Genomic DNA, 16,422 nt, shown 5'->3' with positions numbered 1-16,422 from the left:
CCCAGGGCAGGTTGCCCTAAAATATGCCTCAATGGTTAATTGATTATTTTGAATTGAAGTTACTTAAGAAATGGCCACTGTAAGAGGTAAATTCTTACCCCTCTTCTCTGTCTCCCTGAAAGCAGAAAATAAATCTCTCATGTAAAAGGTGCCTTCCCAAAAACAAACTCGTTTAACTAATTAAGTACTCAAAGCCTAAGTTTCTTTGTCCTGATCACTCACAAATTCACTGTTTCTTTGTCTAAAAAGTATAAAAACTGCCTGCTTTGCCACTTCTTAGGTCCTGTTTCTATGAGACCTCCATGTGCACAAATTAAAATGTGTTTCTTTTTCTCCTGTTAATCTCTCTTGTGTCAATTTTATTATTAGTCCATCCACAAGAACTCAAAAGGAGTAGAGGTAGAAATTTCCCCCTCCCCAGCAATGCGTACATCAAATCTACTGTTAGACACAGCAATGTGGAAGATATTTTTGACTTTGACAAAAGAAGTTTTAATATCATGGTGGTAGTGAAAACCTGTTTGAAACAATGAATTTAAGAGACTATGAGAAAAGGCAAATCAGAGATAAGCAAGAATGATAAACTCTGCTGAGAAATTTTGCAGCAAAGAGAAGCAAATATATGGGGTAATAATAGGCAGCAGGTGAAGCAGAATCAAAATAAGTTTTTTTTTTTTCCCCTTTTTTATGGAGGGAAAATAAATCCATGTTTGTATGAGCATGGGAATGATCCCATAGAGACAGAAAGTTTTATTATGAAGGAGAAAGAGGGGAGACTGGCTGGAGCAATGTTCTGGAGTAAGTTAGAGGCAGTGGGATTTAGCTTACTAGTAAAAGAACTGGCTTTAGGTAGAAGCATTGGTATTTCATTTATAGTAACGGTCAGGAAGATACCATGAATAGGTAAAACTTTGATATCTGTATAGATCTGGTGGTAGATATGACATATAATTAATGTCATCTAAAATAAGATGAACACTAAAGGGAAACATGTGAATGTTAATTAGATTCTTAACTCACCCATAGTAGTACAAACGGAAGCCAATTAAATCCCAATCCATGAAATCTAAATCTTTTTTTTTTTTTTTCCAGTACGCGGGCCTCTCACTGTTGTGGCCTCTCCCGTTGCGGAGCACAGGCTCCGGACGCGCAGGCTCAGCGGCCATGGCTCACGGGCCTAGCTGCTCCGCGGCATGTGGGATCTTCCAAGACTGGGGCACGAACCCGTGTCCCCTGCATCGGCAGGCGGACTCTCAACCACTGCACCACCAGGGAAGCCCTCTAAATCATTTTTGCACAACGTATTTATACAAATTAGTTTCTAACACAACTGAAATACATTTTTTTTTGCATATATTAAAAGGAACTGACCAGCAACTACTTTTATTTGCTTTTGCAACATCAAGATATAGTACCTCAAAATTACATACCTAATTTAGAACAGACAAAAAACCATTCAAAGCATTTTTCAATCAACTACTATGTAAATTATAAAGTTTGAGTTAATTTGGATTTCAAGTCATAAAAGGTTTATTTCTTATTAATTTTTAACTAGCAAAAGGAGACTTAGGCATGAAAGGGGAAGAAATATGAAATTGCAACCTATACATGACTGTTGTGAGCATGCAGGCCACTAATTCCTGTTGAGAGATATTAGCAGTTTTATATAACTATTGTTCAGGTTGGCTAGGACATGATATTAACTAGCATATCACCTCTGCTTCCTCCTAGGCTTAATATACATTCTTACTATTTAGGCAATGACAATGATTTGGGCCAATAATCAAAATAATTTATGCAGAGCAAAGAAAGCAGTGGCAAAGCAGGGAGGAGTACCATGGTCTGAGTGTTTCTGTTCTCCAAAAGTTCGTATGTTTAAATTTGAATCTTGAAAGTGATGGAAAGATGCTACCAGAAAACTACTAGAGCTGATCAATGAATTTGGTAAAGTTGTAGGATACAAAATTAATAGAAATCTCTTGTATTCCTATACACTAACAACAAAAGATCAGAAAGAGAAATCAAGGAAACAATCCCATTTACCATCACATCAAAAAGAATAAAATACCTAGGAATAAACCTACCTGAGGAGACAAAAGACCTGTACTCCAAAAAAAGACCTGTACTCCAAAAACCATAAGATGCTGATGAAAGAAACAAAAGAAGACACAAAAAGATGGAGAGATATAACATGTTCTTGGATTACAAGAATCAATATTGTGAAAATGACTATACTACCCAAAGCAATCTACAGATTCAATGCAATCCCTATCAAACTACCAATGGCATTTTTCACAGAACTAGAACAAAACATTTCACAATTTGTATGGAAAGACAGAAGATCCAAAATAGCCAAAGCAATCTTGAGAAAGAAAAGCAGAGCTGAAGGAATCAGGCTCCCTGACTTCAGACAATACTACAAAGCTACAGTAATCAAAACAGTATGGTACTGGCACAAAAACAGAAATATAGCTCAATAGAACAGGATAGAAAGTCCAGAGATAAACTCACGCATCTATGGTCACCTTATCTTTGACAAAGGAGGCAAGAGTATACATTGGAAAAAAGACAGACAGCCTCTTCAATAAGTGGTGCTGGGAAAACTGGACAGCTACATGTAAAAGAATGACATTAGAACACTCCCTAACACCATAGACAAAAATAAACTCAAAATGAATTAAAGACCTAAATGTAAGGCTGGATATATAAAACTCTTAGAGGAAAACATAGGCAGAATACTCTTTGACATAAATGGCAGCATGATCTTTTTCAATCTCCCTCTAGAGTAATGAAAACAAAAACAAAAATATACTGAGACCTAATTAAACTTAAAAGTTTTTGCACCACAAAGGAAGCCATAAACAAAACAAAAAGACAACCCTCAGAATGGGATAAAATATTTGCAAACGAAGCAACGGACAAGGGACTAATCTCTAAAATATACAAACAGCTCATGCAGCTCTATGTCAAAAAAACCAAACAACCCGATCAAAAATTGAGCATAAGATGAAATAGACATTTCTCCAAAGAAGAAATACAGATGGCTAAAAAGCACATGAAAAGATGCTCAACATCACTAATTATTAGAGAAATGCAAATCAAAATTATAATGAGGTATCACCTCACACCAGTCAGAATGGCTATCATCAAGAAAGCTACAAACAATAATTATGATGGAGAGAGTATGGAGAAAAGGGAACCCTCCTACACTGTTGGTGGGAATGTAAATTGATACAGCCACTAGAGAACAGTATGGAGGTTCCTTAAAAAAAAAAAAAAACTAAAAATAGAGCTACCATATGATCCAGCAATCCCACTCCTGGGCATATATCCGGAGAAAACCATAATTCAAAAAGATAAATGCACCCTGGTGTTCACTGCAGCACTATTTACAATATCCAGGACATGGAAGAAACCTAAATGTCCATCAACAGAGGAATGGATAAAGAAGATGTGGTACCTATATACAGTGGAATATTTCTCAGCCATAAAAAAGAATGAAATAATGCCATTTGCAGCAACATGGATAGACCTGGAGATTGTCATACTGAGTGAAGTAAATCAGACAGAGAGAGACAAATATATGATATTACTATTACTCACATGTGGAATCTAAAAAATGGGTACAAATGAAATTATGTACAAAACAGAAAAAGAGTTACAGATGTAGAAAACAAACTTATGGTTACCGGGGCGGGGGAAGGAGGGGAGGGACAAATTTGGAGATTGGGATTGACATATGCACACTACAATATATAAAATAGATAACTAATAAGGACCTACTGTATAGCACAGGGAACTCTACTCAATACTCTGTAATGTCCTACATGGGAAAAGAATCTAGAAAAAGAGTGAATATATGTATATGTATAACTGATTCACTTTGCTGTACACCCGAAACTAACACAGCATTGTAAATCAACTATACTCTAAAAAATTAATTTAAAAAATTAAAAAAATAAACTCATCCTAGGATTAAAATTGAAAAAAAAAAAGAATGAAAGTGATGGCATTAGGAGGAGGGGCCTTTTGGAAGTGATTAAGTGATGAGGACAAAGCCTTCATGAATGGGATCAATCTCCTTATAAAAGACACTCCAGAGAGCTACCTTGCTTCTTCTGCCATGTGAGGACACAGCGAGAATTCAGCGGTCTACAACTCGGAAAAAGGCTCTCACCAGACATCTACCAGTACCTTGATCTTGGACTTCCCAGCCCCCAGGACTTTGAGGAATAAATTTCTGTGGTTTATAAGCTCCCCATTCTATAATATTTTTGTTAGAACAACCCAATTCGACTAAGACAGGAAGGTAGCTGGAGGAGGTGCAGATATTAAAGAGTGTGTCACTTATTCTTTGTAAGCATAATACTGAGCAGTGTCTCGTGCATGTGCATAGTATACTGACACAACAGTATTTGTTGATTTGATGTGGAGTTTAGATTCAGGTTGTATTTTGGAAGAGGAATCATTGCTCATACAACCAGCAAGATTTTAGTCTTTACTGTCTTGAAATCTTCTTTATCCCATACCTTTATTTGCATAGATAAGACAATAAAGCAATTGAAGATAATAAAAAAAACTAGATCCCTGGTTAAATTAAAGTGAAAGATGCAGAGAAAAGAGTGATTTGATAAATGGTATTAAATATAATGCTTAATTAATAACACGAGGCAACAAAATGATACTACATCAAATGGATAAAGAGAAGAACCAATGAGGATGATATTCAAGAGAAAATTGCTGATTAAAACTCACTTTATTCCCTAATTTTGGTTATGACCAAATAAAGAAATAAAGAATTAAAGACAAAATGACTGTGCTACTTTGACTAATTTGTTTGGTATTATTCTTCAGGTAGTATTTCTAAAGTAAAAAGACACAGATAGTATTAACAAGTCTCATATGCTGTTAAATCTGCAATTTTCTTAATTCAAAATATACATTGGATCCATGCTGAAACTATAAAAATGTATAATTACTTTGAAGAATCATTTTATTTACAATGAGTTTTTCATATACTATGTTAAGGCTGTATATAAAATCCCCAGCAACAATTTGTCAGAGAGATACATTGTGGACTGCATCTGATTTTCCACCAACTGAATATAATTAATTGGTTGTAGTGCTACAGATATGAGATTATGAGCTAAATAACACAAACACAAAGGATCTCTCTTATTGAGCAATCATAATCTTCTGTGGCTTCTTTCCAACTATGTTTAGCATGTGAACAAGATATTTTCTGTTGAATTAAACTAACACAGAGGATGATTGAGCATTTAAACTCCAAGGACTATTCTTGGAGGGTGTTATATACTGCTTCAAGATTCTTAATGACTTCAGTAGAAATGGCATAATTTTCCTTCCCACTTTGAAAATTGGCTTTTTAAAAATGCTTACCATCAGCCAATATATAATTTAAAATGATAGAATGAAAATGTAATTGTTTCCATTTTTACATTAATGGTACTGTATAATATCAATTATTTTACAACATATGATTTTTAAAATTTAGGATTGATTCTATAGCATTAGTCTATTTTATATTAGTTTTCTGAAAGTAAACTCTTATTCAAAAGGAAATGTAATAGTGAAATATTATTGGATTCTAAATGGTAGTTTTTAAATGTTTAAAATTTGTATTTACTATATGGGAAGTCATTTAATTAACCAAAAAGGTGATTTTTAAAAAGTCAGATCATTAAATCTTAGTATTGAGAATTTGATTTGTCATATTTTCCAGATGGTAAACTCTTGTGTTGGCATCAATTTGAAATTATCTGGTGTAGTGCTAACTTCCTTTTCTGACAAGCATTTTCTTGTTATTTATCATAAAGAAAAAAAAAAAAGCATTAACACTATGGTTAATTGGGAGTAGTCATATGATAGAAAATGCAGATCATCTGGAAGCATTAAGTTTTGGCAGGTTCAGCCCAAATTCCCCTCCATTAAGATTAGAGAAAGTGCTCTCAAGACAATAAACTGATTATGACAACCAAACAGTACAAGTAAATTTATTAGATGAATGACTTGGAAAATTGAACAATAAAAAACAGAGGTAACATAAAGTTCCAAAACAGTGAACAAAGAATATTTGAGTTAGATGTATTTTATCTGCTTATAATAACTAAAAATAACAAAAAATTAAAATACACTACATATATACCAGAGTCAATGGGGGTTAATTGTTAAAAACAAAAGAAAACAGGTATGTACACAATCAAACCCTTTGTATATTTCCATTCATATGAATGAGCACTGTTAACATGCCTTTATTCCTTCAGATCTTGTCCTACATGTATATATATATATTTTTTCTTTTGTTTTGAACATGAATGATACCATGCTATAAGCAGCTTTTGCTACTTGATTCTTTCAACAATTATGAACAATCATCCATGTTTATATATACAAAATCACATTATTTTTAATTGCACTTTATTTTAATTTAATTATTAAAAATTTCCAAACTGAGAGAATTTAGAAATTTGTTTACTTTTTATATTATAAGTAATGCTTTGAAGAACAAGCACATATTTTTATTTTTGCAAAACAATATTTCTGTGGGACAGATTCCTAGAAGTAAAATACGAAGTTAAAAGTTATGAACTTTTGGCTTCCCTGGTGGCGCAGTGGTTAAGAATCCACCTGCCAGTGCAGGGGACATGGGTTCGAGCCCTGGTCCGGGAAGATCCCACATGCCGCGGAGCAACTAAGCCTGTGCGCCGCAACTACTGAGCCTGTGCTCTAGGGCCCGCGAGCCACAACTACTGAAGCCCGCGCGCCTAGAGCCCGTGCTCTGCAATGAGAAACCACCGCAATGAGAAGCCCGAGCACCGCAACGAACAGTAGCCCCTGTTCTCCGCAACTAGAGAGAAGCCCATGTGCAGAAACAAAGACCCAATGCAGACAAAAATAAATAAATACATAAGTAAATTTATTTTTAAAAAAAAGTTATTAACTTTTTTGGTTTGTTTTGCTGTATTGGCTAAATTTATTTATTTATTTAGTTAGTTAGTTAGTTAGTTAGTTACATTATATTCCCACTAACAGTGAATAAAAGTACAGGACTCGAAAGGTGGGAAGGCATGAAGAACAGGCATTGGTCTTTGAGCAGGGACCTGGGAGCAGGGCAGTCTTTCATTTCACAGGAAGGAGGAGAGATAAGAAGGGTAGTGATACCACTAGCTGTATAGATATGGTGACAGGAAGCTGAGATGTTTCTGACTAATTGCTTCTAGTTTCCTAACGGAGTATGAGCTTAGATTATCAACTGGTACTGATGTGTGTGAGGAATCTGAAACTTTAGAAGGTATGAAACAGTGGTCTTAGAGTGTGGGAAAGAAGGAACTTAGTTGTGGTAGGCCCCCCTAAATCTTCCCCCCTCAAAAAAGCTACCCAAATCTCTGGAACTTGTAACCGTTACTTTATTTGGAAAAAGAGTATATGCAGACATAATTAAGTTAAAGATTTTGAGAGGAGAAGATTACCTTAAATTATCTGGGTGAGTCCTACATGCCACCCTAAGTGTCCTTATAAGAGAGAGGCAAAGAGAAATAATACAGACACACAGAAAAGGCAATGTGAAGATGAAGGCAGAATGTGAAGTGATGTGGCTATTAGTTTAGACAAGCTGGGGCAGTCAATAGAAGCTGGAAGAGACAAGGAAAAACATCTCCTCTTTACAAAGCCCCTGAAGGAATCACAACCTTGCCAGATTTCAGACTTTTTGCCTCCAAAACTGAGAGAATAAATTTCTATTGTTTTAAGCCAACAAGTTTGCGGTAATTTGTCACACTAAGAAACTAGTGTCCTTAAGAAACTAATACACGAGTGAAATGCATCATCTTATAATATTAAATTAACATTTGGGTTGCATAGTTATGGATATGAAGTATATTTACTTGGTCAGGTTCTGTGGAAAGAGGATATTTGCTTTCAACCAGGACTGGAATATTTCTCGATAAGTATGGTACTACAGAAACAGTGAGAAGTAAAGAAGGCAATTTAATGGTTTTGGAAGAGATTGGTTATAATAAAGGACTAAACTGGAATCTAAAATGGAAACAAAACATGAGACAGTGATGATGAATAGTAAAAGAATTAAAGAAAAATAAATTGGATTTCTCAATAAATTGGGATTATACTTCTTGCGAAGTGCTAAAATAAGAAAGCTAGAAGGGAAGAAATAAGGTCACTGACTGGAAGCTTGCAGTAGAAATGCCACAGGAAGTATAATTATTGGTGATAATAGTAACATTTCCTATGTGGCCAAAATGGCATGATGGCAAACGATGCTTGGGAGTAAGTGAAGGAAATGAGATATTAGAGTTTTAATATGGGTCATCTTCATTTAGGTTTGTATATATGATTATTTATACAGCTTATAGTGGTGTGACAGTTGTAAGTTCTGAAGTTTGATTTTTCAATGGATATTGTAATGCATAGTGGGGAATGGATATTTGCTTTTGTTTTGGCTTTAAAAAAAATCCCCCTAGCATTATTTGCCCATTTTGTGTGTGTGTGTGTGTGTGTGCACAAACATATCCTGATATTGATATGGGAAAATCAACTTCTATTAACTTGCTCATGGTATTTAAGTAAAGCTGACTGCACCCCATTCTCACCCCCCAAATCTAGTTGTGGAATTGCTAACAGGACTAAAGCAAATTAGTACTGTCTGTTACTTTGTCACGTAATTGATTCAGTGAAGGACACATGACACAAGTCAAGTAAATAATTTAAATCTGGGGTTTGCCTTTGATCAAGAAAATGGGTGTGCTATTTCCCACTGTAAATATATCTGGACAGGCATAGCCCAGGAAACTGCTGGCAGTGCTCTTGAGACTATACAGGTAAAAATACCTAAGGATGGAGGTGACACCAAGGAAATGAAAACAAGGAACAGTGGGTGACGAGCAACTTCTATTCAGAAACTCAAACACCAAATCAAGGTTTATCTGACCCCTTAATTATTTAGCTGTTCAGGAAGTTTAAAAAAATAAATTAAATTAATCCCTGTCATTGAATTAATCCCACTGGGGTAGTATTATTATTTTTCTTTGTGACATGAAATAGAAAGTACTCATTATAGACACCTGATGTTACTGTCCTGGGCTGCCACATCAGTGTCACTGGTAATCTTATTTTAAGAGGATGGATCTACTCTAAAAGTGAAGTAAGTGCTTCAAGTTCTCCCGAGTTACTGAATTTCTACTATGACTGCATCTACAGATGAAAAGCAATAAAAAAAATAATAACCCACTGAGAAAAGTCATACTATTGGCACGACATCAAATAGCACAGAATATTCATCAGAAAGCTGTGCACTATTTTGAATTCTACATCTGTATTGATACATTATATGAATACAAATCTTGGTTTCCTACAACTAATGCTTCATTTTCCATCACTATGAGTTTACGTGTTAGATAGCACCGTAACATTGAAGACTTACAAATTAAGAATAACAACACTGATAGAAGAGCATTTTCAACAAATTAAGTTTTAAAAGTTTTTGTTGAATACATCTTTGTAATTTGTACTAGTTATAATATTATTTTGTAACTCTTCAAATATACATCTACAGCCTGAATTGTGAAAACTTTCTATAAAGTTACAGAAACTTAGGCTTATTAGGAAACCTCACTAAAATGGAGTTGGAAGGCCAGAAGAGGGACTTCTCACATGTGTATCCCTAGAGGTCAATACAGATTCCAACAAAAAGACATGCACCTTGCATCTCTGGCAGGAAGCGACACTACTTGACTACCACCAGCAGAAAAAAGAAAGGTTTTCTCCTTGTCTGGCAACAGCTCAGCCAAAGAAAGGCTGTCACAACTCAGCCAATGAAAAGTCACTATACTTTGAGCTCAATTTTCTCCAATAGCCCCTCGCAATCTACCTTCTTTACAAAAGAGCTTCCTCTCCTTTGTTTTACCAGACCTACAGGTGGTTTGCCTTTGTTTTACCAAATTGCAATTCTTTGCTGCTCACAAATAAACCCATTTTGCTGGTAAAATAGCTGGTTGTTTTCTTGTTTCAGGGTAACAAAGGTAATATCAAATGCCAATCCCTATCGCATTTGCTACAGCTTTTTTCATAGCTGTTTTCTAGCCACCTTCATTAGAGATTTTTGTTTCAGAAAAATATTCCTGACCTATTTCTTCAGGCGACAATTTGCAATAACATGCTCAATGAACACTTGTTCATTGACTTGAATTAAATTATCAGAATTAAAGGTAGTTACGTAATATAAAGTATATTCACAAGTCAGATAATTGAAAGAAAATTGTCAATCCTGAAAGCTATATATCAAGAGTAGGAGTCAGTGCTATTCAAGAACTAATGGGGCTATGCCTTGAAAACTTGTCTAGGTCTTGTCCATGATGTTACAAATATTAATTTACAAGACAAGCAGGAATGTGTTTGGGATGTTGCCTTGTCTTTTTGCCAATGCCACTATAATTCTGACTCATGGTCAGTGCATGGGAAGTCCAGTCATGTTGATTAATTTCAAAGACTTTTTTTTTTTCTTTTGGTGGAGTGATGACAGTAGCAGAAACAATGGAAATATTGCTCATCTTTTATCAGGTGGAATTGATTTTTCAGCTATACTCTTGAATTCCCAACTCTGCAAGAGAGATAAACAGCGGATTCAGTATTCTCTTGCTATCATGATGCAAAGAATAAAGTTGTATCAGCAGAAACTAATTTAACACAGAGACAGCCTCAAAACCTGTTAAGTTCTCCCTCAACTAAGATGGGAAGAGAGTGAGGAAATTATATACTGAAAGAGGCTAGTATTCACTAATTTTAATGGTTTTGTTCCTTTTACATTTGTGTACTTATTTAATTAGATTAATTTGGGATGACATTAACCAAGAATAGACATTGTCCCAATAGATTTATTTTAGAAGCTCTGCATGTAAAACAATAATTTTCACAAATTATTTTAATTCAATCTTCACTTAGGAGAGCAAGGATTAACTCTATAAAGTTTGGCTGTCAAAAAAGATATTAAAACTCATCGATGTAACCTTATATGTAGTTAGTAAGAACTTACAAATGTGTATCTTACAATAAACTAAATGTATATTAAAAGAAAATATATTTTATCTCAACTCACACTTGATCAAGTAAAGGGTAGGATTCCTTTCAATATGTGTTTTTAAAATATACAATAAGTTTTATTTTACCCTTTTTCAGTTAAGAATGTGTTTGAGCTTTTAAATGTCATCAACTAGCCCTCAAGGAGGATGACTTCACTTCCCTACCATGGAACATACTTGGAAGTAGATATAGTAAACGATATTATGTCCTAATAAAGTAATAATAGTTCTTCCCCCAAAGAATACATGACTGTCCTTCCCCTTATTCAGCAAAAATGTAAAATATAAAATAAAAAAAAATAGATATAATCATGCCACTCCAGATTGAATAGGTCATTAGATTGATGCATACTTTATTTCACAATTTAAAATGTTTTTGTATTTCTATTTTGGCTAAATAAATAAGAATTTTAATATATAGTTTTACACATAAGTGCTTGTTAGTTATTTTTTAAATAAACCTGAAGTCTTTTATAAAGAAATATCATCTATTAATATCAATAAAACTACTAATTAAGGAATACAGTACTTCTTTGAATTTTATTTTATTTATTTTTTATACAGCAGGTTCTTCTTAGTTATCTATTTTATACATATCAGTGTATACATGTCAATCTCAATCTCCCACTTCATCCCACCACCACCCCTGCCACCACTTTCCCCCCTTGGTGTCCATAGGAACACAGTACTTCTAAATGTAGACTGTACAATTAAAAATAAGGATAAATCCTAATTATGCAAAAATGGGTTGAACAACTTTAAAAAGTAAAACTGGAGAAAGAGATAAAAAGGTAAGTGATTTGTAAATTATAAAGTAATTGGTATTGAAATAATTAAAAAACTTTAGAATATATGTATTTACTACTTTGGTAAATATATTATGAAAAGAGCTTTTAGTCATATGGTAATGAGATTATGTTAGTACTATTCAGAGAGAGAAAAAAGAGAGAAAGATTTAGAGAGAGAACACCAGTGAGAGATGCAGCAGCAAAAGAACAATATTGACTTTAAACAATAATAATTAAATGCTAATCTTAGTATGAAACTAACACTTTTCTTTGACACTGGGCAGAAATGTTAGTGAACATGTTGAGATTTGAACACACCTAAAAGGCAGATAATAGTAACACCTCACAGGGGTGCTTGAGGCTTAATTAATTTCTCCAGAGTACTCTAGACATGAGAAAATGCATATGCCGCATGGGCATTTCATCACTATTATTCCTCCAGGAGTTTTCTTTTGATATTGCCTACGGAGGCTACATGGAAGACTGCCAAGTTATTGAACACCCCGAAGGAGCTACAAATACCTTATTTAACAGTAAAACAAATCAATTAAAAGACAGACCTTTGGAAGAAACCTTAAGTAAATGCAAGTTGGCTACTTGGGGATGAAAGAATGGATCAAATAAATTAACATTATAATTTACAGTTTAAGAGAAAGAGAAAATAATGTATGTATATAAGCTAAAAGTCTTGAAAGAATAGGAGGGAGGAAAAGAGGAGACAGACAAGAAAGAGAAAGAATATATATACATATATAATATATCTTAAGATGAAGAAAAGAAAAGGAAGTAAAGGGGGTTAATTATAAGGGGGACAGCAGGTAGATGGAGTGGGTATGGGTTAAGGTCATGTTAAATACTAGTAAATTGGCAAAAAAATAATTTAGATGGTCATGAAATTTTAAAGTGTTTGGAAAGCTGTTATCTCTGCAAAATTAAAAAAAAATAAGATTTCTGCAGCAGAATTGCAATTGCTATTCAGAAATCAAATGATTTAGTGAGTTATTTGATCAAAGAAATGATAGACCATTAGTTCTTCTAGTCAGGGCTGAATTCACAAGGTTTTTGTGATGATTTATTGAAAATATTTCCATGTAAAACATTTAGAAGGATGTTTAACAAATAGAAAGTGCTCAAAAAACTTTTTAAGAATTACCATTACTCAAATTATAATGAATACACAAGTTAAAGTTGCACTGATTTCTTACTATATCTTTTTTTCTCTTTGAAATTAAATATTTTATGGTTAAATTATTAACTCAGAAGGTTTGATACTTTAAGAACAATCCCAAGTCATGGTTTGAGTGATACTGAATTTTTCTAAATGATTTTCAAACTTGGAAGAGATCTTCCTCTCAAAATCAATTTAATATGTGAATATTTTTTGTACTTCCAGAGGAAGTAGCTAACTATTTTTGTACTTCCAGAGGAAGTAGCTAACTATTTTCAAATATGAGTAGCAAAAAATAATTCACTCACCAGATATTTGGCAAACAACTACTTTGTACCAGCCCTTTGTGAGATAATATTCCGGGAATAAAGATTAGAAGTTGATCTAAAGAAGTTTACCATGTAGTGAAGAGAATTCAGATACATAAATATTTTAATAAATTAGAACTGTTAAGTGCTAAACAAGAATAAATTACAAATGACATGAAATTCCTGAGGATACAGTTATATTTGAAATGATAATTCATAAGAGAAAAAAATTTTTAATAAAGTACCTCCCTGTGTTATAGTCATGCCTTTGTACTGTTTACAGCTTCCAAGGAAAAGGCTGTACTGTGAAAGGTCCCTGAATTTAGAAGGAAGGAAGAGTTCACTGGACAGTTCTCTTTTTGTGTCTTGTTTTGAAAGTCCCTCTGGTGGTGGCAGAGAACATACATAAATTTAAAAAAAAAAAAATTGTTTTCTGGGACAAAAGTGTCTAACTCTGAGAGAAATCCTTGAGTAAAAAAATAAAAATACTTTCTATTAAAACATCCCAATTACTCTACAAATCTGGCTTGTCCTATTTACAGTTAAATATGAGCTGTATTAGATAATGGTTATTATCTAAGTCTGCTGATAAATAAAACAAACACATCTACAGAAAATCCTAGAAAAGTTAGAAAAGCACAATGTGAGTGGAGGAGAAAATTAGGTGTAAATTTGGCTTTTCTCGCCCCCAACAATCCAGGAAACAAACAACTTGAGTATATTAAATCCCAATGGGAGGTTCTGATCTTGCTAATAATGAAAAAAATTCTGGATCAGAGTTTTCCAAATAAGTGTTAATTAGAAGTATTCTGTATTCATATCTCAGATATCCATTTATCTTAATTTTCACTGACAAATATTTTACAATTTTATGTTCCAGTGTTGTGTGCTAGACTAAATACAAAGGTAAATAAAGAGACAATTCTTTCTGACAAGCAGCTTGTAGTCCAGGTGAAAGAGAGAACATGTAAACCAATACTTGTAACCTTCAGGCTGCTAAAAGGTGCTCAGAACTTAAGGTCAGCTTTCTCCCTGAATGAGAGGTCTGGGTCTATTGGGTCAATGTCATTTTAGGAAAATATATGTTTCAGGCACAGCCACTCTAATATTGATCACTGTCACACTCTCACTCACCTCGTGGAGAAATCTGCCAAGAATAACATAATACTTTTTGCTGTTTTTATTGATTTATCACCCAGCTTTGACTCCTTGGGCAGGAATTAGTTGTGGGTTAAGATGTGTGACTTTAACACAAATCCTCATCCATGCACTATCAAAATCTAAAATTTTAAATTATATACCTTAAGAACCAAGGTACCCAGGAAACTGAGACCATATCTCAATTTTATGAAAACAGACTGTGTTCAAGTCCTCTTCTGTTTAAATTATACTTTAGTAGCTAATTCACGTTTGGAAGCCTACCAGCTAGCATAATATGGGCATGTAAGTATACAATATATGTAGAATGAATGAATAAATGGTCTCATTGCTTTTGGATGAGTTAAACACCAACCCCTTGTCACTGACAGATTTCCCTTAGGACCTCAACAATTTTTCCCCATATTTCTATAACTGTTTTTTACACTGCTAACAGAATTAGCTTTCTTCATAAATGTTTTTGTTAAATCTTGGTAACTCTTAGTTAAAACCCCTTCCTGTGTTTTCTAGATCCATTCACATTCTGACCTATCTGCCTAACAGGCCCACACCATGGGTTCCTGGCATTCTAGTCACAGGCGCCTGCTTGCAGCCTCCTGACCACCACATTCTCTGTGCTTCTGTGTCCTTATGAGAACTCCCCTCAGCTTGCAGTATAATTTCTCCATTTCTCTGCTTGGTAAATGTACTCAACGCTTCAGGATTCCACTGGTCTATGAACTCTGTGAAGATCTGCCTATTTGGTGTTCTTTGATTTTCTTCTCTTTGCTGTTCTATAGAGTTATGGTTAACTCTATAATATTGTTAATTCAACGTTGTGTATTTATCTCCCCTGCTGGGCTATGAGATAGAAACTGTACTGTCTTATACAGTTTATATTTTTAGTGTAGTGCTTGACTACAGTAAACTCTATTGAATAGGCAAATGAATAAATGAATGAGCATATTTTAGTCAGTGAAGAATGGAAGGAAATCCCTGGACCCATGCCAGCAACTAGTTCCCTGACAGAAATTAGAGGTTTTTCATCTAACAAGCTCATAGAAATAGCTGAATCACTTTTGCAAAAATTTACTTTCACATTTTAATTGTTTTCTCTTTAAGATGTTTTGAAAATACTTTAATATTGTTAAATATTTACCTCGTGCTCACTTTTAGAAAGGTTAAGGTAAGCATCAATGGAACTAAAAATCTAGGGGAGAGATAAGACTTGAAGTAAGGCAGAAATAATTAATTGGATGAACCACTGGGCAGCTTTCTGTATCTAGCACAATTTGCTTGAAGGGAAGGCATATGCAAATGTAGATATAAGAAAACACTGCATATAAAAGGGCATATTATTTCTGGAAACTTTTGAGAACTTGACAGGATACCAAATTTAGTAATAGGTGGAGAAGCAAGCATTTAATTAGCACCATTTATGACATACTCCCTCTCTGGAAGATTTTTGGAATTACCTAAACTAGAGCTTCATCTCTTTAAGGCTTTAGTCTTTTGTTACAAATGCTGAAGCTTTTCAGAGGTAATATATTGATTACTTATTGATGTTTGACACTTGAGATGAGATCAGGCGTGTTCAGGGTGCCATGGCCATAGACAAGTGCTGGACACTGTAAAGTGATCCATAGCTAAAGGCAGATTTTCTTGAAAGGTAAAGGATAGAACTTGAAACAGAAATTTTAAAGGGAAAAGTGCTATGACAGGTTAACGTAAGTCCTGGCTTGCCCTGGACAGTTTAAGTTTATGCCTATGGTGTCACTGTTGTTATTAATAGCATCCCATATCATTCTCAGAAGTGCCCTGGTTTGAACAATAAACTACACTGTCACCTCAACAATGAGGCAAAAGAAAAATGGAAGTGATGAGATACATAATAAAGCTGCTGGATGTGC

The 16,422-nt window shown here is 34.2% G+C and overlaps 1 protein-coding gene across 3 annotated transcripts in view; it reads right to left on the bottom strand.

Annotated features, from left to right (window-relative positions):
- Positions 1-16,422, bottom strand: part of CSMD3 (CUB and Sushi multiple domains 3) — a gene marked incomplete at both ends in the record, with an annotated part of 1,078,626 nt that overhangs the window by 466,365 nt on the left and 595,839 nt on the right. The gene's annotated exons all lie outside the window — the stretch shown is intronic.

This window comes from Grampus griseus (genome assembly GCF_964374135.1).
Source record: "Grampus griseus genome assembly, chromosome: 17".
Taxonomy (NCBI): Eukaryota; Metazoa; Chordata; class Mammalia; order Artiodactyla; family Delphinidae; genus Grampus; species Grampus griseus.
This window is presented reverse-complemented; position numbering and strand designations above follow the sequence as displayed.